This window comes from Petaurus breviceps, unplaced genomic scaffold (assembly GCF_028583685.1).
Source record: "Petaurus breviceps papuanus isolate PSGF00001 unplaced genomic scaffold, PetGlider_PUasm1.0 90897, whole genome shotgun sequence".
In the NCBI taxonomy this organism is placed as follows: domain Eukaryota; kingdom Metazoa; phylum Chordata; class Mammalia; order Diprotodontia; family Petauridae; genus Petaurus; species Petaurus breviceps.
The window spans coordinates 15,126,217-15,144,783 of record NW_027187374.1 but is presented as its reverse complement, the minus strand read 5'-3'; the positions used below and the strand labels follow the sequence as shown (position 1 = coordinate 15,144,783).

General features: G+C 38.6%; 1 pseudogene; it reads right to left on the bottom strand.

The window, feature by feature from the left end:
• LOC138151310 (STE20-related kinase adapter protein alpha pseudogene) overlaps window positions 1-18,333 on the bottom strand; it is an 18,724-nt pseudogene extending 391 nt beyond the window's left edge.
• Window positions 18,334-18,567: the final 234 nt, after the last annotated feature.

Sequence of the window (18,567 nt, the reverse complement as noted above, 5' to 3'; positions counted from 1 at the left end):
ATATAATATTAATGGCTGCTGTCCATGACTGATCATGCTGAGGCTGCTGAACAGGCCAGAGCCTGACAGATAGACCTTCCCATCTTCTAAGATTAGGATGTAACTGGCTTTAACATTCTTGTATACATAGATGATATGATGGATGTAATTTAATGCTTTTATAATTCCTTGCAGGATGTATTCATGCCATCCAAGAACTACATGCAGATGAGATCCTTTGCAGAACCACGTGCCATGAAAGATGTGACAACCCATGTCTCATTGTCAGCAATGAAGGTGGCTCAATATGGCATGATGTTGAGGTATTTGAAGAGCTTAGAGACATGAAGTTTTCCCTGTATGAATGTCACTTTCTCATTGGTACAGGCTTCCAGGCTAATTTTTACCATGATATAGTCTCCTCTGTTTAGCACTCACAGACTGCATAGTGTAGCCCCATTCCCTACTTTTCCTAGTAGGAATGGCCAAGCCTCCGAAGAGGCCTTGAATTCCTTGATGTTCCTTACACAAAACATCCCATCTCTCGACTCTGTACATTTTCATCAGCTGTGTCCCATTCCTGGAAAGCTTAGCCCCCACCCTCATTCCTGCCTCCTGGATTCCCTGGCTTCCTTCCAGCCCAGTTAAAATCCCTCATTTTACTGGAAGCTTTCCCAAATCCTTCTCCCTCTGCTGATTATTTTCTATTTATCCTTTATAGAACTTGTTTACACACAGTTTTCCCATGTTATCTCCCTCATTAGAATGTGAGCCCTTCAAGGGGATGAGAGGGGGGATGATGGAAGGAAGGGCAGGCTGGGGGAGGAGGGAAGTTGGAAGCACCCACTTTTGAAAAGGGACAAGATCAAAGTAGAGAATAGAATGAGTGGGAGATGGGATAGGATGGAGGGAAATATAGTCAGTCTTTTACAATATATCCACTATGGAAATGTTTTGCATAGCTACACATGTACAACCCATATTGAACTGTTTATCTTCCCAGTAAAGGTGGGTGACAAGGGAGGAAGGGAATAAATCTGGAATTCAAAGTTTTAAAATAAAATGTTTATATATATATATATATATATATATATAATATTATTTTACATGTAACTGGGAAATAAGATGGAAATAAGATACAGGCACTGGGACATAGAGATTCACCGTGCCTTACTGGAAAATCAGAGGGGGGATGGGGGAAGATATGGGAGAGAGCAGATTGGAGGAGGGGATATCCAGTGGGATCACAATTTTGGGGTGTTGGGTAGGGGAAAAACAGGGAAAAAATTTGTAACTCAAAATCTTGCAGAAATGAATTATGTAAACTAGAAGTTAATAAAGCATTTGATAAAGTTAAAAAAAAAAGAATATGAGCCCTTCATGGGCAGGGACTGTCTTTTTCCTTTCTTTGTATCCCCAGTGCTTAGCATGGTGCCTGGTGCAAACTGAGTATTTCATAAATGTTTATTGACTGATTGACACAGTTAATGGCAAAACTCAGAATAATTAAGAAGCTATACAATACCTGCATGGTGCTAATGCAAATAAACATGAGAAAATTAATAAATCAGGAGCAGATTGAACACGCAGCATTCATTGCATGAGTCAACAATTTGTGTTATCATCCAGACACAAGTATGACTGTTTCATCAGTTTTATCTTGTTCGTCATAAGTCAGTCTGATCACTGATCAGCTGGTCCTTGCTTTTCTGTGTCCAATTAATTTAACATTGTTGTTATTATACCAGTGCTAGTTGGCATTATGAGTGACACATAATCCTCATCAATCTTGCCTTCCTAAACCTGAATTTGTAGAGGGCACAGGCTAGGTAGTAGATTTACTATGCCCTGTGGGATGTATGTACTCTGGGAGTTTGGTCAGCTGAAGTACTTGGTAGAAAAGGTGGCATGTCTGGGTTCAATCCACTCTCAGCATTTGAACTTATTTTTGGGTTACAGGATACAACATCTTCTTCACTCAAAATCTCTGCTTCTGAGCCATTGTTTAGGTCAGGATAATTTTACATGATTGCATAGGTGAGTATTCATTAATGTCAATTTGCTTGTGAGGGAGGCTAACTCACTTTAGTGATTATAGTGAATTGTCTTTGAAGGGCCCTTACCAGTTTCTGGGTCTATTTTGTCAACTGACAATCTGATCAGTTTCTCCACAGCTGAATATGAATAAATTCCCATTGATTTGCTAGTTTGAGTGAATACCATGAATACCAAGATTTCTCAGTAGAACTCTGTTTCCTTCTTGAAGGTCTTGCCAATGAATTTGACCATAATATTGTTTCTTTCAGCATTCTTGACTGAAGGTATAGCTAGATGGTAAGCTTGTTTAACTTTTTTTTTAATACAGATGGGGTCTCTCATCTTCAGAGACTCCAAAGCACAAATCAGTATGTAGGCATAGCTCACACTCAAACATTAGCAAAGAGGTTGTAAAGCCAGTGACATTATTCCTGGTAGAATTGAACATATGTACTGGGAAACCACATAATGGGTTCACTGAGATTTTTGTTCTGGTCTCAGTGTAGCAAATGTATTCATCAATTGAAACATTCAGGTTGCCTCCTTGATAGAACAAGGTATTGTTCCAGATTTCCTAATGCTAATCAAAGCTAATATTTTCTTAATCAATGTGCTTTCAAGGTGTCTTGTTCAATAATTTTTCAGTCATGTCTGACTCTTTGTGACCCCTTTTGGGGCAAAAGATACTGGAATGGTTTACCATTTCCTTTTCTAGATCATTTTACAGATGAGGAAACTGAGGCAAACAGGGTTAAGGGAATTGCCCAGGGTTACACAGCTAGTAAGATTTGAATTCACAAAGATGGATCTTCATGACTCTAAGCCCAGCATTCTATCCATTGTGCCACTTGCCTTAGTTCAAATGGATTCTAGCAGAAAGTCCATATGCTAAGAATTTAAAATTTAAAAGAATTCTTTTACAAATATTTCACAATCTGGTTCTCAGATGTGTACACCTGCAAATACTTGTAGTCAATTACAATTGATATCTCCTTCTAGAAATAAACCAATACAGACACAATGTAAAGGGTCTCTGGTACTTCTAGTGCACAAATATTCAGTATGAGCTGGCAATGCAGTTTGAATTAGTAGTGTTTTACTTTGCACACACTGGCATGTTTCTGGTACCTATATTCTCCAAATTTTCAGTATGAATTGATAATATTTTACTTTGCACATAACAAGTACAAATCTCAACCTTCTTGGTGACATATGAAGCCATTCTAGTTCCATCAGAATCTGCTTAATACTACTGTGGGACCTTTCTTGACCCATAATGGTCAAGAAAGTCAGTCATATTATACAAAGTTATCAGGTAGCACTTTCATGGCTATGACCTGGATAGCATCAACTGTTAGCTGATAAAACTCCTTGGGTGAAATAGCTTTTACTCTTTAAGGTATCACTACAATTTCATGTGGCTTTGGGATAGGTCATCTACACCCTCAGTATCCTTCCCTGTCTGATAATGTATGCTAAATTCCTAATTAGCTAGTACTACCATCTATCTCTAGCAAATAATATCATCTAATCTGGCACTAATTAGAATAAAAGTCATTTGATTGTTTACCGTCCACATTTGTAACTTTGCTCCCTTTTCTCTCAGAGGTGAAGCTCAATTTTACTTTTTTTCAGTTTTGTTTCCTCACTTTTGCTCTTTAATAAAATTCCAATTTTTATTTCTTTTATTTTTCTGTATTTATATGCTTTAGGATAGGCCCATTTTAAGTACTAAGTGAACAATGACAATGACTTCTGGGGCCAGAGTTAGACATGCCTGAAAACTGTTGAACAACAATAACTAGGGGTAACCATTTTTATAAAATGTTTTTTTGTTGAGTTTGTTCAAGTCTGTATTTGGGAGGAAAGTGTGACTTTTGCCTGTAAGTTTGGGACTATAAAAGACCTATGCCATATTGACTATTTGGAGGCTTTTGTGTATGGAATAGGGGAAGCAAGTGAATAGAAAATCCTTGAACTTTCTGATAGGTGGGAGACAGTTATGTTCATTCTTCTAAGGGACAATAATGGACGTATTTGAACTGTACCATCTCAGTACTGAACACGTTAGTCATAATGATACTTAAAATAAATTGGGGAGAGTAGCTAGAACTGAGCAAATAATAATTATAATAACAACATAATAATAACTAACATTTATATAATGCCTGCTCTGTATCAGGCACTGTGCTAAGCACTTTACAATTTTTATCTCATTTGATCACCCTGGGATGTAGGTGCTAAAAATTTTTCAGAGAAGGAAACATGAGTTAAGTGTCTTGCCCAGGGTCACATAGCTATCAAGTGCCTGAGGTCAGGTTTGAACTACTCCATCCATTGTGCCACCTAACTGTTCCTAATGTGTACAAAAGAAATTTCTGTTAAAAAACGACATGATTTTTAAAGTACTAGAGTTAAGTTTTCAAAGGTTATCTCAAAGAAGGTATCATTCAAAAGTATGGAAAGTTCACAAACAATCACAGTGTCATCTATAAATGGAATGAGCTTCTTCACCTCCCTGGCTATCACCAGAGGTCTTCAAACAGACATTGGATTACCAGCTATCTCCTGGTGGGAATTCCGTTTTGAATATGAGTTGGAATAAATGGCCACTGAATTCTGTTCAAACTCTAACATTCTGTGAAATGTGAAATGTAAAAGAAAGAACCAATTAATTCAACTGAGAACATATTGTTCAAATAAGCAATAGATATTTGTTAAGCCCCTAATATTTGTCAGGCATTGTGCTAAGTGCTGAGGACACAAAAAGAGACAATCACCCCCCCCCCAATAAACCAGTCTCTACCTCAAGGTGCTTCAATCTAATGGAGGTCATAACATGCAAATAGTCATATGTACTCATGTGTATATATGCATACACACATAGAGCAAGCTATGTATGGGATAAATAAGAAGTAATTAACAGAGGAAAAGCACTAGAATTGAGAGGGATTGGAGAAGACTTCCTGTATAAAGTGGGAATATAGTTGGGCCTTAAAAAATGTCAGGGAGATAAGTAAGTTAAATCATGCAACATTACATGATACATATAACAACAGATTATTTAGTTCAATGATCAATCCTCTTAGTATCAATATCAAGAAAGACAAAAATCAGACTCATCAAAAGTATTTGATATTGTCATGGTCTGAGGACCCCTGAGTTCTATGCTGGTAGCAATGTAGAGGGACCAATAAGTTGTAGATTATAATCGACAAAGGGTTACAATGGGCCTGCTTTTATCACTGCCCATGCCAGTGTCCACACTGCAGTAAACTATGTCTGTGGGGCCTGATTCGACCTTTTTATGCTGGGGTAAGCATCATACCTCATTCTTGAACCTAACTTTGCCCTCTAGTCCTTGACTGGGTGCTGGAACACAGAGTCATTGCCCTTGACTGGTCCACCATAGTTGATGAGGTCTGGGACCCTAATATGGGATAGCTTAGCAAACCCCAAAGAATTCTGAGTGATTACACCAGGGATTTGGTTCCTCTTCTCTTTAGTAGTCACCCTCCCCCCAAAAGAAAATACTTCTTGCTTCCACTCAATTCCCTTTGAGGTAGCCTCATGCTTCTGACATCTTGAACTCTTTTTTTTTTTTAATTTTCAAAGCAATAGGGGTTAAGTAACTTGCTCAAGGTTACACGGCCAGTTATTTCTGGGTGTGGTGCTGAGTATCTGAGCCCGGATTTGATCCAGGTCATCCCGACACTGGAGCCGGTGCTCTTACTCGCTGAGCCACCTGGCCGCCCCTAAGCAATTGGGGTTAAGTAACTTGCTCAAGGTTACATGGCCAGGTGTTTCTGGGTGGGTGCTAAGTGTCTGAGCCTGGGATTCGATCTCCAGGTCTTCTCAACACTGGAGCTGGTGCTCTTATTCACTGTGCTACCTGGCTGCCCCCATCTTGAACTCTTTAGGATTCTTTTTTATGTATTTTTTTTTTTGGTGGGGGTAAGGCAAGGCAATTGGGATTAGGTGACTTGCCCAAGGTCATACAGCTACCGTGTTTCCCCGATAATAAGACCTATCCCGAAAATAAGCCCTCCCCTTACTGTGTAAGATTCCTCTAAAATAAGCCCTCCCCCGAAAATAAGCCCTATTGAGATTGCTACTGTAGTGAAGGTGATCCCCTGTGCTACACGCTACATTACGGTACCCTCTGTATGCACCGTCCCACCCCCCCATGAAACGCACACCACGCTCCGAGCTGCATCCAATCAGAGCTGCAGCAGTGAGCGCGTCATCCTGTTCTTCCCCAGTGATTTGCTTATTGAATAAAGGTACATTTTTTTGTTCACATTTACCTGTTTATTAAAATTGCTGTCAATGTTCATTAAAATAAGCCCTCCCCTGAAAATAAGCGGTGTTTTTCTGTCCAAAAAATATAATAAGACAGTGTCTTATTATCGGGGAAACACGGTAGTAAGTGGTTAAATGTCTGAGGTCAGATTTGAACTCAGGTCCTCCTGACTCCAGGGCCAGTGCTCTATTCACTGTGCTATCTAGCCACCCCCTGACATCTTGAACTCAAAAGGTTGCCACCAATACTAGGAATTTTCAGCTCAGGATCATCCTGAGGGAAAGAGACACAAAGCAAAAGCAAAAACACACAAAGCCAGACTGCTCTAGGCCAATACATGGTTTGATCTGCCATGTACAAATAGTAGTTAGTTCTGCTGGGGGAAGGGGAATAAAACTCTCTGCAGGGAAAGTTTCCACTAGTGGAAAGAGATAGAGACAGAGACACATAAACAGAGACACAGTCTGTCTCTCTCCTTTTACAGATAGAGCAGCCCTTGTATTCAGCAAATCAACTAGGAAAAAATTGGCATATTTGTCCATACATCCAGAGGCAGAGCTCCAGAAAGAAATGAAGCAGTCTTTTCAGAGCCTCTAACCAGTGCTTCACACCAAAGAATCACAATGCAATTCACATGGCTTTCCTAAAGGGTTTCCTGAATGTTGTAAAAGTTCTCAAACTATTCCTTCAGCACAGTTTGACAATACTAAAATTGCAGGCATCTGTCTTGATTTGTATACTCTCATTGTTAGGATTCTTCATGCCATCCCTGAAATGGCTGGTTATGTCCATGTAAAATTATAGAACTGAGTAGAGGTTATTCAACTGTACTGCCATTTCCAAAAAATCTAAACATTTTTTCCCTCATTTAAATGCAAATCTCATAGTAAGATCCAAAGGACAAAAAGCATTCCATTTAAACTACTGAGTTTTTATGTCAAATTTACATTGTAGAAAACACTCAAAGCTGACAGGAGCTTTCTCCTTGGTAGGATTCCCTCAAGGTGATGATCATTAGCAACATGAAGGCATCAGGTGCCAGCAAATTCAGGGCACATCTCATTCTCAGGCATTTGTCTTTTTTCTATAAGAGGAAAAATCACTTTTAATCCCCAAAATTCAATCCCTGCCATCTGCTTTGAGTTTTAAAGAAATCTCTTAGTAGAACTTGGGGGAGGCTTACATTACCAGACTGGACACCTGAGGGACCACACAGTTGGTGAGCCTAAAACACAGTTTCCTGCTGTTATCTTCAAGATATAGTTCTTAAGGATTTATTGGTCTCTTATTTGCTTAGTAGTCATAGACAATGTACTCACTAATTCTTCAGAGACAATAGTGGAATCCTCAAAGTAAGCAGCCACTATCATCAGAGGTAATATCAGAAGCTTGGAGGTCCACATTTTTTCCTGCATTGTCCAGCTCTGTTCCTTCTCCCCTCCCCAGCCCCCCCAATTGTCACTAATTGTAATAGGCTGTACCTGACTCAGGCAAGTTAAGTAAGCCCTCTAGTAGGTGAGAATGAAGACTCATAATCTAATAGAAACAAAAGGAGGTTTACTTAACCATGGCAGGCAAAGATGTTCAGTGTAGGGAAAAGATCCATCCTCCTGGGCCTTCAGGTTCTCGACTCAGCTCTCATCCACCTCAACTCCTGACTATCTTTCACACTCCATATATCCACACTGTTGCCAAGGCTCATCGATCTCACCTTTGCAACACCTCTCAGATACATGCTTTTCTTGCCACTGGCCTCGGTTCAGGCCCTCATTAATTCATGTATGGACTATTGCATTAGCTTGCTTGTAGTTCTGCCTGCGTTAAGTCTCTCTCCACTATCTTCCATTGAACTGCCAAAGTGATTATCCTAAAGCACAGGGGCAAACATGTCACCCTCTTAGTCAATAAACTCCAGTGAGTCCCTCTTGCCTCTAGGATCAAATGCAAAATTCTCTGGTATTCAAAACCCTTTATAACCTGCCCCTCCTCAGCTTTTCTACTCTTCTTACATCTTACTCCCTAATGTGTGCTCTTTGCTCAAGTGACTCTGGCCTCTTTGCTGTTCCTTGAACAAGACTGTCCATCTCTTGACTCTGGGTATTTTCTCTGGCTAGAATGCTTTCTCTCCTCATCTCTGTCTACTGGTTTCCTCCAAGTCCCAATTAAAATCCCATCTTCTTTTAATGTTAATGATGTCTTTTATTTATATATCACCTCCATTTCTCAATATATCCCTTCTTTCCTCCCTGCTCAGGAAGTCATCCCTTACAACCAAGAACAAAAAAGAGGAAAATAAAGCAATTGAGTAAAACTAACCAATGTCAAGTACAAAAGTGTATGCAGTATTCCACATCTATAGTATCCCCTTACCCCCACCCCTTGCCCTCTAAAGAAAGGAGGAAGGCATGGTATATTGGAAAGAAAAGTGGCTCTGGAGTCAAGGGGCCTGGGTTCAAATCACAACTCTGACTCATATGACCTACATGACCTTGAAAAATCACTTTACTTCCCTGGGCCTCAGTTTCCTCATCTATAGAGTGAAAAGTCAGACTAGATGGTTTCTGAGGTCCCTTCATGTTCTAGAGGTATAATCTTATGATGATATTTCTTCTTCAGGACCCAACTTTTTTTGTTGAAGTTCTGTAGCACTCAGTTTAAATTTCCAGTGTTGTTTGTTCTTTATATTTATGTTGCTGTAGTCATTGTGTGTGTGTGTGTGTGTGTAAGTTCTGCTTACTTCACTTTGCATCTAATTCAAATAAGGCTTCCCATGTGTCTTGTTTTATACTTACTTTTTAAATTTTCAATTGATGGAATAAAAAAACATTTCTATAACATGACATAATTTAAAAAAGTTTAGTGCACATGAAACTGCAAATCTGTTTATGTGCATCTTGCTATTCCTTTTAAACATATAATAGTTATCACATAAATTTCTTTTCCCCTTTCCTTACCCTAGAGATGGTTACTATTAGACACAAATATATATATGGAGAGAGAGAGATATGTAAAATATAGAGCAGCTTTAAACATTTTTGAACATATTTTGAACATATTTGAACTTTTCCTGTTTCTGTAACCATCTTTGGAAAGAGACCTAATAGTGGTATTGCTGAATCAAAGTATATAGGCAGTTTAATAACTCTTTGGCCATAATTCCAGATTGCTTTCCAAAATGTTTGGATCAATTCACAAGTCCACCAATAAAGAATTAGTGTCCCGGTTTTTCCACAACCTTTCCAACATTTGTCACTTTCCCCTTCAATCATTTTAGCCAATTTGATAGGAATAAAATGATATCTCAAGGTTGTTTTAATTTGCATTTCTCAAATCAATAACGATTTAGAGTTTTTTTATATGACTATTAATTGTTTTGATTTCTTCATCAGAAAACTGCCTGTTCCTATCTTTTGACCATTTGTCAGTTGGGGAATGACATATTACAGATTTGACAAAGTTCTTTATATATTTGAATGAAAACTTTATCTGAGAAACTGTCTATAAGTGTTTTCCCGCAATTTTTTGCTTTCCTTCTAATCCGGGCTACACTTATTTTATTTGTACAAACCCTTTTTGATTTGATGTAATCAAAATTATCCATTTAATACTTCATTTTGCTGTCTATCTCTTGTTTATTTATAAATTATTCACCTGTCCATTAGTCTAATAAGTAATATGTTCCATGTTCTTCAAATTTTCTTGTAATATCTCTCGGTCATATATCCATTTTGACCATATCTTGGCAAATGGTGTAAGATATTGATCTACGCCCAATTTCTGCCATACTGCTTTCAGTTTTCCCAATTTTTACCAAATAATGAATTCTTATCCCCAAATCTCGTCTTACATTTGTGAAATACAAAGGTAGTATATTTATTTGTTGCTATAAATTGTATGTCTACTCTGTTCCACTGATTTCTATTTCTTAGCCATTTCTATTTCTTATTTTGCTAATCACTGCCATATAATATAGTTTAAGATATGGTATTGCTAAACCTCCTTCTTTTACATTTTTTTCATTATTTCCTTTGATACTTTTGATTTTTTGTTTTTCCAAATGAATTTTATTATTATTTTTTCTAATTCAGAAAAATAATTTTTGGTAATTTAATTGGGATGGCATTGAATATACGAATTAGATTAGGTGAAATTGTCATTTCAGGTAGCCCTGCCTACCCATGAACAATTAATATTTCTCCAGTCATTAAAATCTGATTTTATTTGTGTAAAATTTTTTAAATAATTTTGTTTATATAATTCCTGGGTTTGTTTTGGCAGGTATACTCCCACATATTTTATACTGTTTAGAATTATTTTAAATGGAGTATCTCTTACTATCTCTTCTTGCAGGGTTTTGTTGGTGATATATAGGAATGCTGATGATTTATGTGAATTTACTTTATATCCTGCTAATTTGCTAAATTTAATAAACTGTTTCAACTTTTTATTTCAGTCTTTCAGATTTTCCAAATATGTCATCATATTATCTGCAAAAAGAGATAGTTTTTTTTTCTCATTCCCTGTTCTTATTCCTTCTATATCTTTTTCTTCTCTTACAGCTATTGTTAGGATTTCCAATACAATATTGAGTAATACTAGTGAAAGTGGGCATCCTGGTTTTACACCTGATCATCTTGGGAAATCTTCTAGCTTATACCCATTACAAATAATGCTTGCTGATAGTTTTATATAAATGCTTTTTATCAATTTAAGGGAAAATCCATTTATACCTATACTTTCAAATGTTTTTAATAGAAATGAATGTTGTACTTTATCAAAAACTGTTTCTGCATCTATTGATATAATCATGTTTAAAAAAACTTGTGTTATTGATATAATCAATTATGTTAATAGTTTTCCTTATGTTAAAGCATTCCTACATTCTTGGTATAAATCCACTTGGTCATAATGTATAATCTTTGTAATTTATTGTTGCAATATTTTAGCTAGCATTTTATTTAGGATTTTTACATTCATATCCATTATGAAATTGGTCTACACTATTTTTCTCTATTTGTAATCTTCCTGGTTTAGATGTCAGAATCATATTTGCTTCATAAAAAGAATTTGTTAGGATCCCTTCTTTGCCTATTATTCCAAATAATTTATTTACTATTGGAATTGGTTGATCTTTAAATGTTTGACCAGAATCCACTTACTTGTGAGTCCATCTGGTCCTGGTGCTTTTTTTCTTAGGAAACTCATTTATGGTATGTTCAACTCCTTTATCTAAAATAAGTCTATTTAGATGTTCTATTTCTTCTGCTAATTTACATTTTTTGTAAATTTTCTTCCATTTCATCTAAAGTGTTAAATTTATTGGCATATAATTGGGCAAAATAACTCCTAATAATTGCTTCAGTTTCATCTTTGTTAGTGGTTTATTTACCCTTTTCATTTTTAATACTAGTGATTTGGTTTTCTTTTCTTTTCAAAAAAAAATCAAATTAGGAGTCAAGATGGCAGAGTGAAAACAGGACATCCGTGCATTTCTGGCTCCCACCACCTCCAATTCATGTAAAAGGGGACTCTAAACAAACTTTGGAGCTGCAGAAGCCACAAAATGACACAAAGAAGCTAACCTCCCACTGAGGACAGCCTGGCAGGCTGGCAAGAATTGGCCAGCACAGCGCTCTGGGAACTGAGCCCAGCCCCACCCTAGGTTTTAGCCCAAGGGCAGGCCTGACCAACCACCAGCTGGAGGGACTCTAGATCACCAGCAGCTGTGGTAATCCAGAATTATCAACACATAGATGCTAAGGACAAAGTCAGAGGTCAATGCAGTGTGGACTTTGGGATCTATAAGTTGGGAGTGCATAGGCTTTTGCCCCTGGTGCTAGAAGCTGCTGAGGGCTGCTGCACAGCTATTGCCACTTGGCACCTTCAGCTCCTGGCCTGCAGAGTGTAGGAGGACCAAGTGACCAGTCTGAGGGGTAATCACTCTTGCTTTAACCTGCTTGGATCTGGATTGTGGTTTAGGGTGGGGGTCCTGGGGTGTGTGACCAGCTTGCCAGAGTGTGTGAAGGCTTCAGAGAAGGCACCCAACTAATACCTCTGGTAGCTGAAAGAAAAACCCAGCATTTGGTACGAAGCTCCCCTATCTGGTGGCAGAGTCCTACTGTGGCAAAAAGCCCAGGGGTCACGTGACTGAGGGGCGACATGACCGGGCAAATGAAGCAAACCAAGCAGAGCAATCCAACATTAGACTCCTATGTTGGGGACAAAAAGGATCAAAGCACAGAACAGGAGGAAGACAGTGAAGTCAGAACTCTTGCATCAAAAGCGTCCAAGAAAAATATGAGCTGGTTATAGGCCATTGAGGACCTTAAGAAGCAGATAAGGGAAGTGGAGGAAAAACTGGGAAGAGAAATGAGAACAATGCAAGAAAATTATGAAATGAGAGTCAACAGCCTGACTGAGGAAAATAACACCATAAAAAACAGACTAACTGAAATGGCAAAAGAGGCTCAAAAAGGCAACGAGGAGAAGAATGCCTTAAAAAGCTGAATTTGCCACATGGAAAAAGAATCTCAAAAGCTCACTGAGGAGAATCATTGCTTCAGAATTAGATTGGGTCAAATGGAAGCTAATGACTTTATGAGAAATCAAGATGCTGTTAAACAGATCTAAACAAATGAAAGAATAGAAGGCAATGTGAAATATTTCATGGGAAAAACCACTGACCTGGAAAATAGATCCAGGAGAGATAATCTAAAAATTATCAGACTACCTGAAAGCCATGATCAAAGAAAGAACCTAGAAATCATACTTCAAGAAATTCTCAAGGAAATTTGCCCTCGTGTTTTAGAATCAGAGGGCAAAATAGAGGTTGAAAGAATCCACCAATCACCCCCTGAAAAAGATCCCAAAAAGAAAACTCCTAGGAATATTATAGCCAAGTTCCAAAATTCTCAGATCAAGGAGAGAATATTACAAGCAGCCAGGAAGAAACAATTTGAATATTGTGGAAACACAATCAGGATAACTCAGAATTTGGCAGCTTCTACACTGAGGGATCGAAGGGCTTGGAATATGATATTCCAGAGGTCAAAAGAGCTGGGATTAAAACCAAGAGTCACCTACCCAGCAAAACTGAGTATCATATTTCAGGGGAAAATATGGTCATTCAGTGGAATAGAGGACTTTCAAGCATTCTTGATGAAAAATCCAGTTGAATAAAAAATTTGACATTCAGATACAAGAAGCAAGAGAAGCATGAGAAGGTAAACAGGGAAAAGGAATCATAAAGAACTTATCAAAGTTGAACTATTAACATTCCTACATGGAAAAATGATAATTGTAACTAATGAACTTTTCTCACTATGAAAATAGTTGAAGGGAATATAAATATATACATATATATATATATATATATACATATGTGTGTGTTTATATCGGAGGGTATATGGGTGTATGTATGAATATATATGTGAATGTGTGTATATATGTTTACAGGTATACATAGATAGAAGGCACAGGACCAATTTAATAGGAAGGGATGATACTTAAAAGGTGAAAATTTTAGTGAAAACTAAAAAGGTGAGAGAGGAATATAATGAGAGGAAATGGGGAGGGACAGGATGGGGTAAACTATCTCATATAGAAGAGGCAAAGGAAAATGGTTACAATGGAGGGGAAGAATAGGAAGGCAAAAGGAAATGGGTCAACCTTATTCTCAATGAATTTGGCTCGGGGAGGGAATGACATACACACTAAATAGGGTATCTCACCCTATACGAGAGTAGGGGGGAGGGGGATGAGAGGGGGGATCATGGAAGGGAGGGCAGGCTGGGGGGTAGGGAAGTTGGAAGCACCCACTTTTGAAAAGGGATGGGATCAAAGTAAAGAACAGAACAAGTGGGACATAGCATAGGAGAGAGAGAAATATAGTCAGTCTTTTACAATATATCTACTATGGTAATGTTTTGCATTAGCTACACATGTACAACTTATACTGAATTGCTTATCTTCCCAGTAAGGGTGGGTGACAAGGGAGGAAGGGAATGAATCTGGAATTCAAAGTTTTAAAATCAAATGCTTAACTATATATATATATATATATATAAATATATGGGCGGCCAGGTAGCACAGCCAGTAAGAGCACTGGCCCCAATGTCGGGATGACCTGGGGATCGAATCCCAGGCTCAGATACTTAGCACCACACCCAGAAATAACTGACCATGTAACCTTGGGCAAGTTACTTAACCCCAATTTCTTAAAGAAAAAAAAATATATATATATATGTGTGTGTGTGTGTGTGTGTATGTATACTATTATTAATACTATTTTACATGTAATTGGGAAATAATTTATACAGGCACTAGGGCATAGAGATCCACCATACCCTACTGGAAAAGTAGAAGGGGGTATGGGAGAAGATATGGGAAAGAGCAGATTAGAGGAGGGGATATCCTGTGGGACTGCTATTTTGGGACAGTGGGTAGGGGAAAAACGGGGAGAAAATTTGTAACTCAAAATCTGGTGGAAATGTTTTGTTTTTTTTTAATTTTTTTCCAATTTTTAAAAATGCTTTATTAACTTCTGATTTACATCATTTGTTTCCGCCAGATTTTGAGTTACAAATTTTCTCCCCATTTTTCCCCTACCCACTGCCCCAAAATAGCAGTCCCACAAGATATCCCCTCTTCCAATCTGCTCTCTCCCATATTTTCTCCCATACCCCTTTCTACTTTTCCAGTGGATCTCTATGCCTCATTGCCTGTATGTCTTATTTTCCAATTACATGTAAGATGGTATTAATAATAGTATATCTATACACAAACATATATATATTTGAATATTTGATTTTAAAACTTTCAATTCCAGATTAATTCCCTTTCTTCCTTGTCACCCACCCTTACTGGGAAGATATGCAGTTCAGTATAGATTGTACATGTGTGGCTAATGCAAAACAATAACATAGTAGATATATTGTAAAATACTGACTATATTTCCCTCCCTCCTATCCTACCTCCCACGTGTTCTATTCTCTACTTTGATCCTGTCTATTTTCAAAAGTAAGTGCTTCCGACTTCCCTCCCCCCAGCCTACCCTCCCTTCTATCATCCCCCCTCTCATCCCCTTCCCCCCCCTGTTCTCTTGGAGGGTGAGATACCCTATTTAGTGTGTATTTCACTCCCTCCTCAAGCCAGATTCAATGGGATTAAGGTTGACCCATTCCCTTTTGCCTTCCTATTCTTCCCCTCCATTGTAACCATTTTCCCTTGCCTCTTCTGTATGAGATAATTTACCCCAATCTGTCTCTCCCCATCTCCTCTCATTATATTTTCTCACCTCTTAATTTCACCTTTTAAGTATCATTCCTTCCTGTTAAATTGGTCCTGTGACCTCTATGTATACCTGTAAACATATGTACATACATTCACATATGAATTCATATGCCCATATGCCCTCATATATAGACAAATATATATATTTCTAATTCCTTCAACTACTGAGAAAAGTTTCCTAAGTTACAATTATTGTTTTTCCATGTAGGAATGTTAATAGTTCAACTTTGATAAGTTCTTTATGATTCCTTTTCCCCATTTACCTTCTCATGCTTCTCTTGCTTCTTGTATCTGAATGTTAAATTTTCTATTCAACTCTGGTTTTTTCATCAAGAATGCTTGAAAGTCCTCTATTCCACTGAATGACCATATTTTCCTCTGAAACATGATACTCAGTTTTGCTGGGTAGGTGACTACTGTGGCAAAAACCCCAAAAGTCAAGTAATTGAGTGGCAAAATGAGCAGGCAAAGGAAACAAAGCAGACAGAAGATTCAAACAATACACTCCTATTTTGGGGACAAAAAGGAGCAAAGTATGGAACAGAAGGAAAACAATGAAGTCAGAACTCCTGCACCAAAAGCTTCAAAGGAAAATACAAGCTTGTTACAGGCCATAGAGGACCTTAAGAAAGATTTTGAAAGTAGAATCTTTAATCCCAGCTCCTTTGACCTCTGGAATATCATATTCCAAGCCCTTCGATCCCTCAGTGTAGAAGCTGCCAGATCCTGGGTTATCCTGATTGTGTTTCCACAATATTCAAATTGTTTCTTCCTGGCTGCTTATAATATTCTCTCCTTAATCTGGGAATTCCAGAACCTGGCTATAATATTCCTAGGAGTTTTCTTTTTGGGATCTTTTTCAGGGGGTGATTGGTGGATTCTTTCAACCTCTATTTTGCCCTCTGGTACTAAAACATCAGGGCAGTTTTCTTTGAGAACTTCCTGGAGGATTTCTAAGTTCTTACTTTGGTCATGGCTTTCAGGTAGTCCAATAATTTTTAAATTCTCTCTCCTGGATCTATTTTCCAGGTCAGTGGTTTTTCCCATGAAATATTTCACATTGCCTTCTATTCTTTCATTTGTTTGGATCTGTTTCACAGCATCTTGATTTCTCATAAAGTTGTTAGCTTCCATTTGCTCCAATCTAATTCTGAAGCAATGATTCTCCTCATTGAGCTTTTGAGATTCTTTTTCCATCTGCCAAATTTGGCTTTTTAAGGCATTCTTCTCCTCATTGCCTTTTTGGGCCTCTTTTGCCATTTGAGTCAGTCTGTTTTTTACGGTATTATTTTCCTCAGTCAGGTTATTGACTCTCATTTCATAATTTTCTTGCATTGTTCTCATTTCTCTTCCCAATTTTTCCTCCACTTCTCTTATTTGGTTTTCAAAATCTTTCTTAAGGTCCTCTATGGCCTGTAACCAGCTTGTATTTTCCTTTGAAGTTTTTGTTGCAGGAGTTCTGACTTCATTGTTTTCCTCCTGTTCCATGCTTTGCTCCTTTTTGTCCCCAAAATAGGAGTGTATTGTTTGAATCTTCTGTCTACTTTGTTTCCTTTGCCTGCTCATTTTGCCACTCAATTACTTGACTTTTGGGGTTTTTGCCACAGTAGTCCTCTCTGAGGTCTCCACACACTCTGGCAAGCTGGTCACATACCCCAGAACCTCCACCCTAGACTGCAATCCAGATCCAAGCAGGTTAAAGCAAGAGCGATTACCCCTCATACTGGTGCTTGGTCCCCCTACACTCTGCAGTCCAAGAGCTGAAGCTGCCACATGGCACTGGCTGGCTGTACCGGCTTCTCGCCCCGGGGGTATAAGCCACGCACTCCCACTTACTGGTCCCAAAGTCCAGACTGTACTGACCTCTCACTTTGTCCTTTGTGTCTATGTGTTGAGAAATCTGGAAATGGCCACAGCTGCTGCTGATCTGGAGTCCCTCTGGCTGGTGGCTGGTCAGGCCCTCCCTGGGGCTAAAGCCTCGGGGTGGGGCTGGGCTCGGCTCCCAGAGGGCTGTGCTGGATTCCTGCCGGCCTGCCAGGCTGTCCTCAGTGGGAGGTTAGCTTCTCTGTGTCATTTTGTGGGTTCTGCAGCTCCAAAGTTTGTTTAGAGTCCCCTTTTTACATGGATTGGGGAGGGTGGAAGCCAGAGCTGCGGGAAGGTTGTGCTTCTACTCCTCCATCTTGGCTCTGCCCCCCCATCTGGTGGAAATGAAGGATGTAAATCAGAAGTTAATAAAGCATTTGAAAAATGAAAAAAAAATCAAATTAACCAAAGGTTTATCTATTTTACTGGGTTCCCCCCACCCCATAAAACAAACTCCTAGTTTGATTTATTAATTCAGTGGGGTTTTTTTTTTACACTTAATTTTATTAATCTCACCTTTTAATTTTAGGGTTTCCAATTTAGTCTTTAATTAGGGATTTTTAATTTGTCCTTTTCTACCGTGTTTCCCCGATAATAAGACCTATCCCGAAAATAAGCCCTCCCCTTACTGTGTAAGATTCCTCTAAAATAAGCCCTCCCCTGAAAATAAGCCCTATTGAGATTGCTACTGTAGTGAAGGTGATCCCCTGCGCTACACGCTACATTGCGGTACCCTCTGTGTGCACCGTCTCTCCCCCCCGCCCCGTGAAACGCATGCCGTGCTCCGAGCTGCATCCAATCAGAGCTGCAGCAGTGAGCGCGTCATCCTGTTCTTCCCCAGTGATGCTTGCTGTCGCCATTGAGAGCAGTGCCTCGGAGGAGAGCTGAGGCAGGACAACATAAGCCCTCCCCTGAAAATAAGCCCTCTGGTGTTTTTCTTTCCAAAAAAAAAATTAATAAGACAGTGTCTTATTATCGGGGAAATATGGTAATACTTTTTAATTGTATATCTAATTCACTGGTTTTCTCTATCTTTATTTTATTGATGTAAACATTTAGAGAGAGAAATTTTCCTCTCACTGCTTTTGCTGTAT